Source organism: Mobula birostris, unplaced genomic scaffold (genome assembly GCF_030028105.1).
Source record: "Mobula birostris isolate sMobBir1 unplaced genomic scaffold, sMobBir1.hap1 scaffold_614, whole genome shotgun sequence".
Lineage (NCBI taxonomy): Eukaryota > Metazoa > Chordata > Chondrichthyes > Myliobatiformes > Myliobatidae > Mobula > Mobula birostris.
Genome location: NW_027278334.1, coordinates 81,036 through 97,110, shown reverse-complemented (window position 1 = coordinate 97,110; position 16,075 = coordinate 81,036). Strand labels below are relative to the sequence as shown.

Here is a 16,075-nt window from a genome sequence, read left to right as displayed (position 1 = left end):
AATAGGTTGCCGCGCCCCACCCAGGCGAGGACGGTTAGCTCAGTTGGTCAGAGCGTGGTGCTAATAACGCCAAGGTCGTGGGTTCGATCCCCATACTGTCCACGCATTCCCTTTAGCCGGCCCGGGGTCTGTGCATGACTCTGTAGAAGCTGCTTCCGTCGTCCACTATCCTTTGGTCCAGCCACTTTTGGCGCAGTTGCACTTCTCTGGCAGGGGTGGCTGTGCTCGCCGGCAGGCAGTTGCGCTGACAGTGTGAGCAGGCCCCTCGGCCCATCTGGTCCGTGCGCAGCTGTTATTCTCTCCGCCCTGCAGGAGCATGAGATATGGGACTGAATGAATGAGGCACTTTTGCACCCACCTTCAGACGGTTAATTATCCCACCCTCTCTATTTGAAGCCGTTGCTGATCAAGAACCCATCAACGTTCGCCTGAAACGTACCCACCGACATTGTATCGCTAGGCGTCCGTGGCAAACAATTTCACATATCCACCAGCCTCCCTTAACGAACTACTCCTCAACTTTGTTCCAAAGAGACGTCTGACTGAGGCTGTGGCCTCAGCTGCTGCACATGACTGCCGTAGGAAACATCCTCAGCACATCCCTCCTATCTCGGCCTTTCAATATTTGATAGATTTCAATCAGATCGAATCTCGTACAGACGCAGAGCCGCGAAACTGCCAATGCCTGTCTTGTGCCGCCAAGGCGATGTGAAATCCAATTTAGGACCTGGCGCTGAATGCCTCATAAAGCGAAGGAACCTCCTTGAATAGGTGGGACTTTTGCAAAGGCCTGGCTTGACTGCCGGTCGGCAGCGTCCAGCGCCTCTCGCTCATGACCATTCCTGTTCGCCTCCTCGATTAAATTTGTCAGATCGATTTCTCACCGCAGCATCTAGTGCCGGCGGTCTGACAAGTTTCTAAGTTCCCTTCCGAAGTAAGGGGAGAAAAGGTGCTGTGATCCCATCGGCCGGCGGGCTTGCCGAAGCTGAGGTGGTCTTAAATAGCTAGGCTGGAGCGGGTGCGATCTCTTCACTGGTAGGCAGAAGGTAGAGTAAACGCGAAGAAAGGGGAAGCAGAGATGCGGCAGCCGTCAGGACCAGCGCAGTGGCGGCCTGAGCAGCGAGAGGTCTGTGTCTGTTGGGGGTGGGGGGGGGGTGCGGTAGGAGCACTGATTGTGTGGTGGCTAGTGATGTGAGCAGCAAGCAGCGGAGTGGCCAGTGGATGGTGAGGAGGACGGGTGAGAGAGGAGAGGTGAAAATGGGAGGGGAGAGTGTAGGATGTGAGTGAAGGGGCGAAGGCAGAGGAGTGTAAGAAAGGAGGAGCAGCGTGGGAGCAAGCTGAGAGTGGCTGCATGCCGCTTAAGTGCGGAGAGGAGCGGTGCACTGGTGCCTACGGCCATACTAGCCTGAAAACGCCCGATCTCGTCTGATCTCGGAAGCTAAGCAGGCTCAGGCCTGGTTAGTACTTGGATGGGAGACCGCCTGGGAATACCAGGTGCCGTAGGCTTTTGATCCTTTGCCCAATTGCCCCACCAGGAGGTACTGTCTTTTTCTTTTTTCTCTCTCTCCATCTCACTCCTACACGCTGCGCTCTCCGTTTGCCACTCAGACTGCAAACGCAAGCACTCTGCTGTCAAGGCAAAAGAATCTGCTTTTGCTGGGCTGCCGGCTGCGCTGAGCAGCATGCTTCATCAACTGGCCCTGACAGCCGCGCTTCGGCAGTGTGCTTCTGCCGGCTCTCACTCTCAGACAGGCAGGCAGGCAAGCAGATGCAAGGGCACAAGCTTGCTTGCGCTGTGTCCTGCGCTTGCGTACAGCACCCATTCTCAGCTTCGGCTCTGCCTTTGCCACCTGAGCCGCCATCACCAAAGGCGGCAGCTGCTTCCCGCGACCAAGGTGGTGGATTCGATCGCCATACTGGGTCTGAGCATGACTCTGTAGAAGTTGCGTCCTTTGGTCTCGCTACTTTTGGCGCAGTTGCACCTCTCTGGCAGGCTAATGTAGGACAGGGGTGGCGGTGCTGGCCGGCAGCCAGTTGTGCTGACAGATTGCTCCAGCAGAGGAGCAGGCCCTTCGGCCCATCTCTTCCGTGCGCAGCTGTTATTCTCTGCGCTCTGTAGGAGCATGAGACATCGGAGTGAATGAATGACGCTCATTTACACCCACCATTCGACGAATCGCTATCCAAATGAGATCGAAGCTCGTACAGATGTAGAGGCAGGAAAGTACCGTTGCCTGTCTTGTGCCGCCAAGGCAATGTGCAATCCAATTCAGGACCTAGCGCTGAATGCCTCATCAAGCGATAGAACCTCCTTGATAATGTGGGACCTTTGCAAAGGCCTGGCTCGACTGCCGGTCGACAGCGTCCAGCGCCTCTCGCTCATGACCATTGCTGTTCGCGTCCTCGATAAAATTTGTCAGATCGGTTTCTCAGCGCAGCATCTAGTGCCGGCGGTCTGACAAGTTTCTGAGATCCCTTCCGAAGTAAGGGGAGAAAAGGAGCTGTGATCCCATCGGCCGGCGGGCTTGCCTAAGCTGAGGTGGTCTTAAATAGCTAGGCTGGAGCGGGTGCGATCTCTTCACTGGTAGGCAGAAGGTAGAGTAAAAGCGAAGAAAGAGGAAACAGAGCTGCGGCGCCCGTCAGGGCCAGCGCAGTGGGGCCCTGGGCAGCGAGTGGTCTCTGTCTGTGGGGGGGGGGGGTGCGGTAGGAGCACTGATTGTGAGGTGGCTAGTGATGTGAGCAGCAAGCAGCGGAGTGGCCAGTGGATGGTGAGGAGGACGGGTGAGAGAGGAGAGGTGAAAATGGGAGGGGAGAGTGTAGGATGTGAGTGAAGGGGCGAAGGCAGAGGAGTGTAAGAAAGGAGGAGCAGCGTGGGAGCAAGCTGAGAGTGGCTGCATGCCGCTTAAGTGCGGAGAGGAGCGGTGCACTGGTGCCTACGGCCATACTAGCCTGAAAACGCCCGATCTCGTCTGATCTCGGAAGCTAAGCAGGCTCAGGCCTGGTTAGTACTTGGATGGGAGACCGCCTGGGAATACCAGGTGCCGTAGGCTTTTGCTCCTCTGCCCAACTGCCCCAGCAGGAGGTGCTGTCTTTTTCATTTTTTCTCTCTCCCTCTCACTCATACACTCTGCGCTCTCCGTTTGCCACTCAGCCTGCAAACGCAAGCACTCTGCTGTCAAGGCACAAGAATCTGCTTTTGCTCGGCTGCCGGCTGCGCTTAGCAGCATGCTTCATCACCTGGCCCTGACAGCCGCGCTTCGGCAGCGAGCTGCTGCCGGCGCTCACTCTCAGCCAGTCAGGCAGCCAGACGCAAGGGCACCCAAGCTTGCTTGCGCTGTGTCCAACGCTTGCGTACAGCGCCCATTCTCAGCTTCGGCTCTGCCTTTGCCACCTGAGCAGGCATCACCAAAGGCGGCAGCTGCTTCCCGCGGCTAAGCCGGCTGGCCCTGTGCGGCACAAGCTGCTCTCAAGAGCTTGTCATGGCTGAGTCGGACCAGCCGGTTCATGTGCAGGCCGCCGGACTGGCAATAGGTAGCCGCGCCCCACCCAGGCGAGGACGGTTAGCTCAGTTGGTCAGAGCGTGGTGCTAATAACGCCAAGGTCGTGGGTTCGATCCCCATACTGTCCACGCATTCCCTTCAGCCGGCCTGGGGTCTGTGCATAACTCTGTAGAAGCTGCTTCCGTCGTCCACTATCCTTTGGTCCAGCCACTTTTGGCGCAGTTGCACTTCTCTGGCAGGGGTGGCTGTGCTCGCCGGCAGGCAGTTGCGCTGACAGTGTGAGCAGGCCCCTCGGCCCATCTAGTCCGTGCGCAGCTGTTATTCTCTCCGCCCTGCAGGAGCATGAGACATGGGACTGAATGAATGAGGCACTTTTGCACCCACCTTGAGACGGTTAATTATCCCACCCTCTCTATTTGAAGCCGTTGCTGATCAAGAACCCATCAACGTTCGCCTGAAACGTACCCACCGACATTGTATCGCTAGGCGTCCGTGGCAAACAATTTCACATATCCACCAGCCTCCCTTAACGAACTACTCCTCAACTTTGTTCCAAAGAGACGTCTGACTGAGGCTGTGGCCTCAGCTGCTGCACATGACTGCCGTAGGAAACATCCTCAGCACATCCCTCCTATCTCGGCCTTTCAATATTTGATAGATTTCAATCAGATCGAATCTCGTACAGACGCAGAGCCGCGAAACTGCCAATGCCTGTCTTGTGCCGCCAAGGCGATGTGAAATCCAATTTAGGACCTGGCGCTGAATGCCTCATAAAGCGAAGGAACCTCCTTGAATAGGTGGGACTTTTGCAAAGGCCTGGCTTGACTGCCGGTCGGCAGCGTCCAGCGCCTCTCGCTCATGACCATTCCTGTTCGCCTCCTCGATTAAATTTGTCAGATCGATTTCTCACCGCAGCATCTCGTGCCGGCGGTCTGACAAGTTTCTGAGATCCCTTCCGAAGTAAGGGGAGAAAAGGAGCTGTGATCCCATCGGCCGGCGGGCTTGCCTAAGCTGAGGTGGTCTTAAATAGCTAGGCTGGAGCGGGTGCGATCTCTTCACTGGTAGGCAGAAGGTAGAGTAAACGCGAAGAAAGGGGAAGCAGAGATGCGGCAGCCGTCAGGACCAGCGCAGTGGCGGCCTGGGCAGCGAGAGGTCTGTGTCTGTTGGGGGTGGGGGGGGGTGCGGTAGGAGCACTGATTGTGTGGTGGCTAGTGATGTGAGCAGCAAGCAGCGGAGTGGCCAGTGGATGGTGAGGAGGACGGGTGAGAGAGGAGAGGTGAAAATGGGAGGGGAGAGTGTAGGATGTGAGTGAAGGGGCGAAGGCAGAGGAGTGTAAGAAAGGAGGAGCAGCGTGGGAGCAAGCTGAGAGTGGCTGCATGCCGCTTAAGTGCGGAGAGGAGCGGTGCACTGGTGCCTACGGCCATACTAGCCTGAAAACGCCCGATCTCGTCTGATCTCGGAAGCTAAGCAGGCTCAGGCCTGGTTAGTACTTGGATGGGAGACCGCCTGGGAATACCAGGTGCCGTAGGCTTTTGATCCTTTGCCCAATTGCCCCACCAGGAGGTACTGTCTTTTTCTTTTTTCTCTCTCTCCATCTCACTCATACACGCTGCGCTCTCCGTTTGCCACTCAGCCTGCAAACGCAAGCACTCTGCTGTCAAGGCAAAAGAATCTGCTTTTGCTGGGCTGCCGGCTGCGCTGAGCAGCATGCTTCATCAACTGGCCCTGACAGCCGCGCTTCGGCAGTGTGCTTCTGCCGGCTCTCACTCTCAGACAGGCAGGCAGGCAAGCAGATGCAAGGGCACAAGCTTGCTTGCGCTGTGTCCTGCGCTTGCGTACAGCACCCATTCTCAGCTTCGGCTCTGCCTTTGCCACCTGAGCCGCCATCACCAAAGGCGGCAGCTGCTTCCCGCGACCAAGGTGGTGGATTCGATCGCCATACTGGGTCTGAGCATGACTCTGTAGAAGTTGCGTCCTTTGGTCTCGCTACTTTTGGCGCAGTTGCACCTCTCTGGCAGGCTAATGTAGGACAGGGGTGGCGGTGCTGGCCGGCAGCCAGTTGTGCTGACAGATTGCTCCAGCAGAGGAGCAGGCCCTTCGGCCCATCTCTTCCGTGCGCAGCTGTTATTCTCTGCGCTCTGCAGGAGCATGAGACATCGGAGTGAATGAATGACGCTCATTTACACCCACCATTCGACGAATCGCTATCCAAATGAGATCGAAGTTCGTACAGATGTAGAGGCAGGAAAGTACCGTTGCCTGTCTTGTGCCGCCAAGGCAATGTGCAATCCAATTCAGGACCTAGCGCTGAATGCCTCATCAAGCGATAGAACCTCCTTGATAATGTGGGACCTTTGCAAAGGCCTGGCTCGACTGCCGGTCGACAGCGTCCAGCGCCTCTCGCTCATGACCATTGCTGTTCGCGTCCTCGATAAAATTTGTCAGATCGGTTTCTCAGCGCAGCATCTAGTGCCGGCGGTCTGACAAGTTTCTGAGATCCCTTCCGAAGTAAGGGGAGAAAAGGAGCTGTGATCCCATCGGCCGGCGGGCTTGCCTAAGCTGAGGTGGTCTTAAATAGCTAGGCTGGAGCGGGTGCGATCTCTTCACTGGTAGGCAGAAGGTAGAGTAAAAGCGAAGAAAGAGGAAACAGAGCTGCGGCGCCCGTCAGGGCCAGCGCAGTGGGGCCCTGGGCAGCGAGTGGTCTCTGTCTGTGGGGGGGGGGGTGCGGTAGGAGCACTGATTGTGAGGTGGCTAGTGATGTGAGCAGCAAGCAGCGGAGTGGCCAGTGGATGGTGAGGAGGACGGGTGAGAGAGGAGAGGTGAAAATGGGAGGGGAGAGTGTAGGATGTGAGTGAAGGGGCGAAGGCAGAGGAGTGTAAGAAAGGAGGAGCAGCGTGGGAGCAAGCTGAGAGTGGCTGCATGCCGCTTAAGTGCGGAGAGGAGCGGTGCACTGGTGCCTACGGCCATACTAGCCTGAAAACGCCCGATCTCGTCTGATCTCGGAAGCTAAGCAGGCTCAGGCCTGGTTAGTACTTGGATGGGAGACCGCCTGGGAATACCAGGTGCCGTAGGCTTTTGCTCCTCTGCCCAACTGCCCCAGCAGGAGGTGCTGTCTTTTTCATTTTTTCTCTCTCCCTCTCACTCATACACTCTGCGCTCTCCGTTTGCCACTCAGCCTGCAAACGCAAGCACTCTGCTGTCAAGGCACAAGAATCTGCTTTTGCTCGGCTGCCGGCTGCGCTTAGCAGCATGCTTCATCACCTGGCCCTGACAGCCGCGCTTCGGCAGCGAGCTGCTGCCGGCGCTCACTCTCAGCCAGTCAGGCAGCCAGACGCAAGGGCACCCAAGCTTGCTTGCGCTGTGTCCAACGCTTGCGTACAGCGCCCATTCTCAGCTTCGGCTCTGCCTTTGCCACCTGAGCAGGCATCACCAAAGGCGGCAGCTGCTTCCCGCGGCTAAGCCGGCTGGCCCTGTGCGGCACAAGCTGCTCTCAAGAGCTTGTCATGGCTGAGTCGGACCAGCCGGTTCATGTGCAGGCCGCCGGACTGGCAATAGGTAGCCGCGCCCCACCCAGGCGAGGACGGTTAGCTCAGTTGGTCAGAGCGTGGTGCTAATAACGCCAAGGTCGTGGGTTCGATCCCCATACTGTCCACGCATTCCCTTCAGCCGGCCTGGGGTCTGTGCATAACTCTGTAGAAGCTGCTTCCGTCGTCCACTATCCTTTGGTCCAGCCACTTTTGGCGCAGTTGCACTTCTCTGGCAGGGGTGGCTGTGCTCGCCGGCAGGCAGTTGCGCTGACAGTGTGAGCAGGCCCCTCGGCCCATCTAGTCCGTGCGCAGCTGTTATTCTCTCCGCCCTGCAGGAGCATGAGACATGGGACTGAATGAATGAGGCACTTTTGCACCCACCTTGAGACGGTTAATTATCCCACCCTCTCTATTTGAAGCCGTTGCTGATCAAGAACCCATCAACGTTCGCCTGAAACGTACCCACCGACATTGTATCGCTAGGCGTCCGTGGCAAACAATTTCACATATCCACCAGCCTCCCTTAACGAACTACTCCTCAACTTTGTTCCAAAGAGACGTCTGACTGAGGCTGTGGCCTCAGCTGCTGCACATGACTGCCGTAGGAAACATCCTCAGCACATCCCTCCTATCTCGGCCTTTCAATATTTGATAGATTTCAATCAGATCGAATCTCGTACAGACGCAGAGCCGCGAAACTGCCAATGCCTGTCTTGTGCCGCCAAGGCGATGTGAAATCCAATTTAGGACCTGGCGCTGAATGCCTCATAAAGCGAAGGAACCTCCTTGAATAGGTGGGACTTTTGCAAAGGCCTGGCTTGACTGCCGGTCGGCAGCGTCCAGCGCCTCTCGCTCATGACCATTCCTGTTCGCCTCCTCGATTAAATTTGTCAGATCGATTTCTCACCGCAGCATCTAGTGCCGGCGGTCTGACAAGTTTCTAAGTTCCCTTCCGAAGTAAGGGGAGAAAAGGTGCTGTGATCCCATCGGCCGGCGGGCTTGCCGAAGCTGAGGTGGTCTTAAATAGCTAGGCTGGAGCGGGTGCGATCTCTTCACTGGTAGGCAGAAGGTAGAGTAAACGCGAAGAAAGGGGAAGCAGAGATGCGGCAGCCGTCAGGACCAGCGCAGTGGCGGCCTGAGCAGCGAGAGGTCTGTGTCTGTTGGGGGTGGGGGGGGGGTGCGGTAGGAGCACTGATTGTGTGGTGGCTAGTGATGTGAGCAGCAAGCAGCGGAGTGGCCAGTGGATGGTGAGGAGGACGGGTGAGAGAGGAGAGGTGAAAATGGGAGGGGAGAGTGTAGGATGTGAGTGAAGGGGCGAAGGCAGAGGAGTGTAAGAAAGGAGGAGCAGCGTGGGAGCAAGCTGAGAGTGGCTGCATGCCGCTTAAGTGCGGAGAGGAGCGGTGCACTGGTGCCTACGGCCATACTAGCCTGAAAACGCCCGATCTCGTCTGATCTCGGAAGCTAAGCAGGCTCAGGCCTGGTTAGTACTTGGATGGGAGACCGCCTGGGAATACCAGGTGCCGTAGGCTTTTGATCCTTTGCCCAATTGCCCCACCAGGAGGTACTGTCTTTTTCTTTTTTCTCTCTCTCCATCTCACTCCTACACGCTGCGCTCTCCGTTTGCCACTCAGACTGCAAACGCAAGCACTCTGCTGTCAAGGCAAAAGAATCTGCTTTTGCTGGGCTGCCGGCTGCGCTGAGCAGCATGCTTCATCAACTGGCCCTGACAGCCGCGCTTCGGCAGTGTGCTTCTGCCGGCTCTCACTCTCAGACAGGCAGGCAGGCAAGCAGATGCAAGGGCACAAGCTTGCTTGCGCTGTGTCCTGCGCTTGCGTACAGCACCCATTCTCAGCTTCGGCTCTGCCTTTGCCACCTGAGCCGCCATCACCAAAGGCGGCAGCTGCTTCCCGCGACCAAGGTGGTGGATTCGATCGCCATACTGGGTCTGAGCATGACTCTGTAGAAGTTGCGTCCTTTGGTCTCGCTACTTTTGGCGCAGTTGCACCTCTCTGGCAGGCTAATGTAGGACAGGGGTGGCGGTGCTGGCCGGCAGCCAGTTGTGCTGACAGATTGCTCCAGCAGAGGAGCAGGCCCTTCGGCCCATCTCTTCCGTGCGCAGCTGTTATTCTCTGCGCTCTGTAGGAGCATGAGACATCGGAGTGAATGAATGACGCTCATTTACACCCACCATTCGACGAATCGCTATCCAAATGAGATCGAAGCTCGTACAGATGTAGAGGCAGGAAAGTACCGTTGCCTGTCTTGTGCCGCCAAGGCAATGTGCAATCCAATTCAGGACCTAGCGCTGAATGCCTCATCAAGCGATAGAACCTCCTTGATAATGTGGGACCTTTGCAAAGGCCTGGCTCGACTGCCGGTCGACAGCGTCCAGCGCCTCTCGCTCATGACCATTGCTGTTCGCGTCCTCGATAAAATTTGTCAGATCGGTTTCTCAGCGCAGCATCTAGTGCCGGCGGTCTGACAAGTTTCTGAGATCCCTTCCGAAGTAAGGGGAGAAAAGGAGCTGTGATCCCATCGGCCGGCGGGCTTGCCTAAGCTGAGGTGGTCTTAAATAGCTAGGCTGGAGCGGGTGCGATCTCTTCACTGGTAGGCAGAAGGTAGAGTAAAAGCGAAGAAAGAGGAAACAGAGCTGCGGCGCCCGTCAGGGCCAGCGCAGTGGGGCCCTGGGCAGCGAGTGGTCTCTGTCTGTGGGGGGGGGGGGGTGCGGTAGGAGCACTGATTGTGAGGTGGCTAGTGATGTGAGCAGCAAGCAGCGGAGTGGCCAGTGGATGGTGAGGAGGACGGGTGAGAGAGGAGAGGTGAAAATGGGAGGGGAGAGTGTAGGATGTGAGTGAAGGGGCGAAGGCAGAGGAGTGTAAGAAAGGAGGAGCAGCGTGGGAGCAAGCTGAGAGTGGCTGCATGCCGCTTAAGTGCGGAGAGGAGCGGTGCACTGGTGCCTACGGCCATACTAGCCTGAAAACGCCCGATCTCGTCTGATCTCGGAAGCTAAGCAGGCTCAGGCCTGGTTAGTACTTGGATGGGAGACCGCCTGGGAATACCAGGTGCCGTAGGCTTTTGCTCCTCTGCCCAACTGCCCCAGCAGGAGGTGCTGTCTTTTTCATTTTTTCTCTCTCCCTCTCACTCATACACTCTGCGCTCTCCGTTTGCCACTCAGCCTGCAAACGCAAGCACTCTGCTGTCAAGGCACAAGAATCTGCTTTTGCTCGGCTGCCGGCTGCGCTTAGCAGCATGCTTCATCACCTGGCCCTGACAGCCGCGCTTCGGCAGCGAGCTGCTGCCGGCGCTCACTCTCAGCCAGTCAGGCAGCCAGACGCAAGGGCACCCAAGCTTGCTTGCGCTGTGTCCAACGCTTGCGTACAGCGCCCATTCTCAGCTTCGGCTCTGCCTTTGCCACCTGAGCAGGCATCACCAAAGGCGGCAGCTGCTTCCCGCGGCTAAGCCGGCTGGCCCTGTGCGGCACAAGCTGCTCTCAAGAGCTTGTCATGGCTGAGTCGGACCAGCCGGTTCATGTGCAGGCCGCCGGACTGGCAATAGGTAGCCGCGCCCCACCCAGGCGAGGACGGTTAGCTCAGTTGGTCAGAGCGTGGTGCTAATAACGCCAAGGTCGTGGGTTCGATCCCCATACTGTCCACGCATTCCCTTCAGCCGGCCTGGGGTCTGTGCATAACTCTGTAGAAGCTGCTTCCGTCGTCCACTATCCTTTGGTCCAGCCACTTTTGGCGCAGTTGCACTTCTCTGGCAGGGGTGGCTGTGCTCGCCGGCAGGCAGTTGCGCTGACAGTGTGAGCAGGCCCCTCGGCCCATCTAGTCCGTGCGCAGCTGTTATTCTCTCCGCCCTGCAGGAGCATGAGACATGGGACTGAATGAATGAGGCACTTTTGCACCCACCTTGAGACGGTTAATTATCCCACCCTCTCTATTTGAAGCCGTTGCTGATCAAGAACCCATCAACGTTCGCCTGAAACGTACCCACCGACATTGTATCGCTAGGCGTCCGTGGCAAACAATTTCACATATCCACCAGCCTCCCTTAACGAACTACTCCTCAACTTTGTTCCAAAGAGACGTCTGACTGAGGCTGTGGCCTCAGCTGCTGCACATGACTGCCGTAGGAAACATCCTCAGCACATCCCTCCTATCTCGGCCTTTCAATATTTGATAGATTTCAATCAGATCGAATCTCGTACAGACGCAGAGCCGCGAAACTGCCAATGCCTGTCTTGTGCCGCCAAGGCGATGTGAAATCCAATTTAGGACCTGGCGCTGAATGCCTCATAAAGCGAAGGAACCTCCTTGAATAGGTGGGACTTTTGCAAAGGCCTGGCTTGACTGCCGGTCGGCAGCGTCCAGCGCCTCTCGCTCATGACCATTCCTGTTCGCCTCCTCGATTAAATTTGTCAGATCGATTTCTCACCGCAGCATCTCGTGCCGGCGGTCTGACAAGTTTCTGAGATCCCTTCCGAAGTAAGGGGAGAAAAGGAGCTGTGATCCCATCGGCCGGCGGGCTTGCCTAAGCTGAGGTGGTCTTAAATAGCTAGGCTGGAGCGGGTGCGATCTCTTCACTGGTAGGCAGAAGGTAGAGTAAACGCGAAGAAAGGGGAAGCAGAGATGCGGCAGCCGTCAGGACCAGCGCAGTGGCGGCCTGGGCAGCGAGAGGTCTGTGTCTGTTGGGGGTGGGGGGGGGTGCGGTAGGAGCACTGATTGTGTGGTGGCTAGTGATGTGAGCAGCAAGCAGCGGAGTGGCCAGTGGATGGTGAGGAGGACGGGTGAGAGAGGAGAGGTGAAAATGGGAGGGGAGAGTGTAGGATGTGAGTGAAGGGGCGAAGGCAGAGGAGTGTAAGAAAGGAGGAGCAGCGTGGGAGCAAGCTGAGAGTGGCTGCATGCCGCTTAAGTGCGGAGAGGAGCGGTGCACTGGTGCCTACGGCCATACTAGCCTGAAAACGCCCGATCTCGTCTGATCTCGGAAGCTAAGCAGGCTCAGGCCTGGTTAGTACTTGGATGGGAGACCGCCTGGGAATACCAGGTGCCGTAGGCTTTTGATCCTTTGCCCAATTGCCCCACCAGGAGGTACTGTCTTTTTCTTTTTTCTCTCTCTCCATCTCACTCATACACGCTGCGCTCTCCGTTTGCCACTCAGCCTGCAAACGCAAGCACTCTGCTGTCAAGGCAAAAGAATCTGCTTTTGCTGGGCTGCCGGCTGCGCTGAGCAGCATGCTTCATCAACTGGCCCTGACAGCCGCGCTTCGGCAGTGTGCTTCTGCCGGCTCTCACTCTCAGACAGGCAGGCAGGCAAGCAGATGCAAGGGCACAAGCTTGCTTGCGCTGTGTCCTGCGCTTGCGTACAGCACCCATTCTCAGCTTCGGCTCTGCCTTTGCCACCTGAGCCGCCATCACCAAAGGCGGCAGCTGCTTCCCGCGACCAAGGTGGTGGATTCGATCGCCATACTGGGTCTGAGCATGACTCTGTAGAAGTTGCGTCCTTTGGTCTCGCTACTTTTGGCGCAGTTGCACCTCTCTGGCAGGCTAATGTAGGACAGGGGTGGCGGTGCTGGCCGGCAGCCAGTTGTGCTGACAGATTGCTCCAGCAGAGGAGCAGGCCCTTCGGCCCATCTCTTCCGTGCGCAGCTGTTATTCTCTGCGCTCTGCAGGAGCATGAGACATCGGAGTGAATGAATGACGCTCATTTACACCCACCATTCGACGAATCGCTATCCAAATGAGATCGAAGTTCGTACAGATGTAGAGGCAGGAAAGTACCGTTGCCTGTCTTGTGCCGCCAAGGCAATGTGCAATCCAATTCAGGACCTAGCGCTGAATGCCTCATCAAGCGATAGAACCTCCTTGATAATGTGGGACCTTTGCAAAGGCCTGGCTCGACTGCCGGTCGACAGCGTCCAGCGCCTCTCGCTCATGACCATTGCTGTTCGCGTCCTCGATAAAATTTGTCAGATCGGTTTCTCAGCGCAGCATCTAGTGCCGGCGGTCTGACAAGTTTCTGAGATCCCTTCCGAAGTAAGGGGAGAAAAGGAGCTGTGATCCCATCGGCCGGCGGGCTTGCCTAAGCTGAGGTGGTCTTAAATAGCTAGGCTGGAGCGGGTGCGATCTCTTCACTGGTAGGCAGAAGGTAGAGTAAAAGCGAAGAAAGAGGAAACAGAGCTGCGGCGCCCGTCAGGGCCAGCGCAGTGGGGCCCTGGGCAGCGAGTGGTCTCTGTCTGTGGGGGGGGGGGTGCGGTAGGAGCACTGATTGTGAGGTGGCTAGTGATGTGAGCAGCAAGCAGCGGAGTGGCCAGTGGATGGTGAGGAGGACGGGTGAGAGAGGAGAGGTGAAAATGGGAGGGGAGAGTGTAGGATGTGAGTGAAGGGGCGAAGGCAGAGGAGTGTAAGAAAGGAGGAGCAGCGTGGGAGCAAGCTGAGAGTGGCTGCATGCCGCTTAAGTGCGGAGAGGAGCGGTGCACTGGTGCCTACGGCCATACTAGCCTGAAAACGCCCGATCTCGTCTGATCTCGGAAGCTAAGCAGGCTCAGGCCTGGTTAGTACTTGGATGGGAGACCGCCTGGGAATACCAGGTGCCGTAGGCTTTTGCTCCTCTGCCCAACTGCCCCAGCAGGAGGTGCTGTCTTTTTCATTTTTTCTCTCTCCCTCTCACTCATACACTCTGCGCTCTCCGTTTGCCACTCAGCCTGCAAACGCAAGCACTCTGCTGTCAAGGCACAAGAATCTGCTTTTGCTCGGCTGCCGGCTGCGCTTAGCAGCATGCTTCATCACCTGGCCCTGACAGCCGCGCTTCGGCAGCGAGCTGCTGCCGGCGCTCACTCTCAGCCAGTCAGGCAGCCAGACGCAAGGGCACCCAAGCTTGCTTGCGCTGTGTCCAACGCTTGCGTACAGCGCCCATTCTCAGCTTCGGCTCTGCCTTTGCCACCTGAGCAGGCATCACCAAAGGCGGCAGCTGCTTCCCGCGGCTAAGCCGGCTGGCCCTGTGCGGCACAAGCTGCTCTCAAGAGCTTGTCATGGCTGAGTCGGACCAGCCGGTTCATGTGCAGGCCGCCGGACTGGCAATAGGTAGCCGCGCCCCACCCAGGCGAGGACGGTTAGCTCAGTTGGTCAGAGCGTGGTGCTAATAACGCCAAGGTCGTGGGTTCGATCCCCATACTGTCCACGCATTCCCTTCAGCCGGCCTGGGGTCTGTGCATAACTCTGTAGAAGCTGCTTCCGTCGTCCACTATCCTTTGGTCCAGCCACTTTTGGCGCAGTTGCACTTCTCTGGCAGGGGTGGCTGTGCTCGCCGGCAGGCAGTTGCGCTGACAGTGTGAGCAGGCCCCTCGGCCCATCTAGTCCGTGCGCAGCTGTTATTCTCTCCGCCCTGCAGGAGCATGAGACATGGGACTGAATGAATGAGGCACTTTTGCACCCACCTTGAGACGGTTAATTATCCCACCCTCTCTATTTGAAGCCGTTGCTGATCAAGAACCCATCAACGTTCGCCTGAAACGTACCCACCGACATTGTATCGCTAGGCGTCCGTGGCAAACAATTTCACATATCCACCAGCCTCCCTTAACGAACTACTCCTCAACTTTGTTCCAAAGAGACGTCTGACTGAGGCTGTGGCCTCAGCTGCTGCACATGACTGCCGTAGGAAACATCCTCAGCACATCCCTCCTATCTCGGCCTTTCAATATTTGATAGATTTCAATCAGATCGAATCTCGTACAGACGCAGAGCCGCGAAACTGCCAATGCCTGTCTTGTGCCGCCAAGGCGATGTGAAATCCAATTTAGGACCTGGCGCTGAATGCCTCATAAAGCGAAGGAACCTCCTTGAATAGGTGGGACTTTTGCAAAGGCCTGGCTTGACTGCCGGTCGGCAGCGTCCAGCGCCTCTCGCTCATGACCATTCCTGTTCGCCTCCTCGATTAAATTTGTCAGATCGATTTCTCACCGCAGCATCTCGTGCCGGCGGTCTGACAAGTTTCTGAGATCCCTTCCGAAGTAAGGGGAGAAAAGGAGCTGTGATCCCATCGGCCGGCGGGCTTGCCTAAGCTGAGGTGGTCTTAAATAGCTAGGCTGGAGCGGGTGCGATCTCTTCACTGGTAGGCAGAAGGTAGAGTAAACGCGAAGAAAGGGGAAGCAGAGATGCGGCAGCCGTCAGGACCAGCGCAGTGGCGGCCTGGGCAGCGAGAGGTCTGTGTCTGTTGGGAGTGGGGGGGGGGGGGTGCGGTAGGAGCACTGATTGTGTGGTGGCTAGTGATGTGAGCAGCAAGCAGCGGAGTGGCCAGTGGATGGTGAGGAGGACGGGTGAGAGAGGAGAGGTGAAAATGGGAGGGGAGAGTGTAGGATGTGAGTGAAGGGGCGAAGGCAGAGGAGTGTAAGAAAGGAGGAGCAGCGTGGGAGCAAGCTGAGAGTGGCTGCATGCCGCTTAAGTGCGGAGAGGAGCGGTGCACTGGTGCCTACGGCCATACTAGCCTGAAAACGCCCGATCTCGTCTGATCTCGGAAGCTAAGCAGGCTCAGGCCTGGTTAGTACTTGGATGGGAGACCGCCTGGGAATACCAGGTGCCGTAGGCTTTTGATCCTTTGCCCAATTGCCCCACCAGGAGGTACTGTCTTTTTCTTTTTTCTCTCTCTCCATCTCACTCATACACGCTGCGCTCTCCGTTTGCCACTCAGCCTGCAAACGCAAGCACTCTGCTGTCAAGGCAAAAGAATCTGCTTTTGCTGGGCTGCCGGCTGCGCTGAGCAGCATGCTTCATCAACTGGCCCTGACAGCCGCGCTTCGGCAGTGTGCTTCTGCCTGCTCTCACTCTCAGACAGGCAGGCAGGCAAGCAGATGCAAGGGCACAAGCTTGCTTGCGCTGTGTCCTGCGCTTGCGTACAGCACCCATTCTCAGCTTCGGCTCTGCCTTTGCCACCTGAGCCGCCATCACCAACGGCGGCAGCTGCTTCCCGCGACCAAGGTGGTGGATTCGATCGCCATACTGGGTCTGAGCATGACTCTGTAGAAGTTGCGTCCTTTGGTCTCGCTACTTTTGG

The 16,075-nt window shown here is 57.2% G+C and overlaps 14 non-coding genes across 14 annotated transcripts; all 14 read left to right on the top strand.

Annotated features, from left to right (window-relative positions):
- The first annotated feature begins 28 nt into the window (after positions 1-28).
- On the top strand, positions 29-102 carry trnai-aau (transfer RNA isoleucine (anticodon AAU)). Its single transcript has one exon. It is a non-coding gene; the product is annotated as a tRNA-Ile (tRNA).
- A 1,285-nt stretch (positions 103-1,387) lies between these two features.
- On the top strand, positions 1,388-1,506 carry LOC140193531 (5S ribosomal RNA). Its single transcript, XR_011884900.1, has one exon. It is a non-coding gene; the product is annotated as a 5S ribosomal RNA (ribosomal RNA).
- A 1,425-nt stretch (positions 1,507-2,931) lies between these two features.
- LOC140193530 (5S ribosomal RNA) lies at positions 2,932-3,050 on the top strand. Its single transcript, XR_011884899.1, has one exon. It is a non-coding gene; the product is annotated as a 5S ribosomal RNA (ribosomal RNA).
- A 504-nt stretch (positions 3,051-3,554) lies between these two features.
- trnai-aau (transfer RNA isoleucine (anticodon AAU)) lies at positions 3,555-3,628 on the top strand. The gene has a single exon. It is a non-coding gene; the product is annotated as a tRNA-Ile (tRNA).
- A 1,284-nt stretch (positions 3,629-4,912) lies between these two features.
- Positions 4,913-5,031, top strand: LOC140193529 (5S ribosomal RNA). The gene has a single exon (XR_011884898.1). It is a non-coding gene; the product is annotated as a 5S ribosomal RNA (ribosomal RNA).
- A 1,424-nt stretch (positions 5,032-6,455) lies between these two features.
- On the top strand, positions 6,456-6,574 carry LOC140193528 (5S ribosomal RNA). The gene has a single exon (XR_011884897.1). It is a non-coding gene; the product is annotated as a 5S ribosomal RNA (ribosomal RNA).
- Positions 6,575-7,078: 504 nt separating this feature from the next.
- On the top strand, positions 7,079-7,152 carry trnai-aau (transfer RNA isoleucine (anticodon AAU)). Its single transcript has one exon. It is a non-coding gene; the product is annotated as a tRNA-Ile (tRNA).
- Positions 7,153-8,437: 1,285 nt separating this feature from the next.
- On the top strand, positions 8,438-8,556 carry LOC140193527 (5S ribosomal RNA). Its single transcript, XR_011884896.1, has one exon. It is a non-coding gene; the product is annotated as a 5S ribosomal RNA (ribosomal RNA).
- A 1,426-nt stretch (positions 8,557-9,982) lies between these two features.
- LOC140193526 (5S ribosomal RNA) lies at positions 9,983-10,101 on the top strand. The gene has a single exon (XR_011884895.1). It is a non-coding gene; the product is annotated as a 5S ribosomal RNA (ribosomal RNA).
- A 504-nt stretch (positions 10,102-10,605) lies between these two features.
- Positions 10,606-10,679, top strand: trnai-aau (transfer RNA isoleucine (anticodon AAU)). The gene has a single exon. It is a non-coding gene; the product is annotated as a tRNA-Ile (tRNA).
- A 1,284-nt stretch (positions 10,680-11,963) lies between these two features.
- LOC140193525 (5S ribosomal RNA) lies at positions 11,964-12,082 on the top strand. The gene has a single exon (XR_011884894.1). It is a non-coding gene; the product is annotated as a 5S ribosomal RNA (ribosomal RNA).
- Positions 12,083-13,506: 1,424 nt separating this feature from the next.
- Positions 13,507-13,625, top strand: LOC140193524 (5S ribosomal RNA). Its single transcript, XR_011884893.1, has one exon. It is a non-coding gene; the product is annotated as a 5S ribosomal RNA (ribosomal RNA).
- Positions 13,626-14,129: 504 nt separating this feature from the next.
- On the top strand, positions 14,130-14,203 carry trnai-aau (transfer RNA isoleucine (anticodon AAU)). The gene has a single exon. It is a non-coding gene; the product is annotated as a tRNA-Ile (tRNA).
- A 1,288-nt stretch (positions 14,204-15,491) lies between these two features.
- LOC140193523 (5S ribosomal RNA) lies at positions 15,492-15,610 on the top strand. Its single transcript, XR_011884892.1, has one exon. It is a non-coding gene; the product is annotated as a 5S ribosomal RNA (ribosomal RNA).
- Positions 15,611-16,075: the final 465 nt, after the last annotated feature.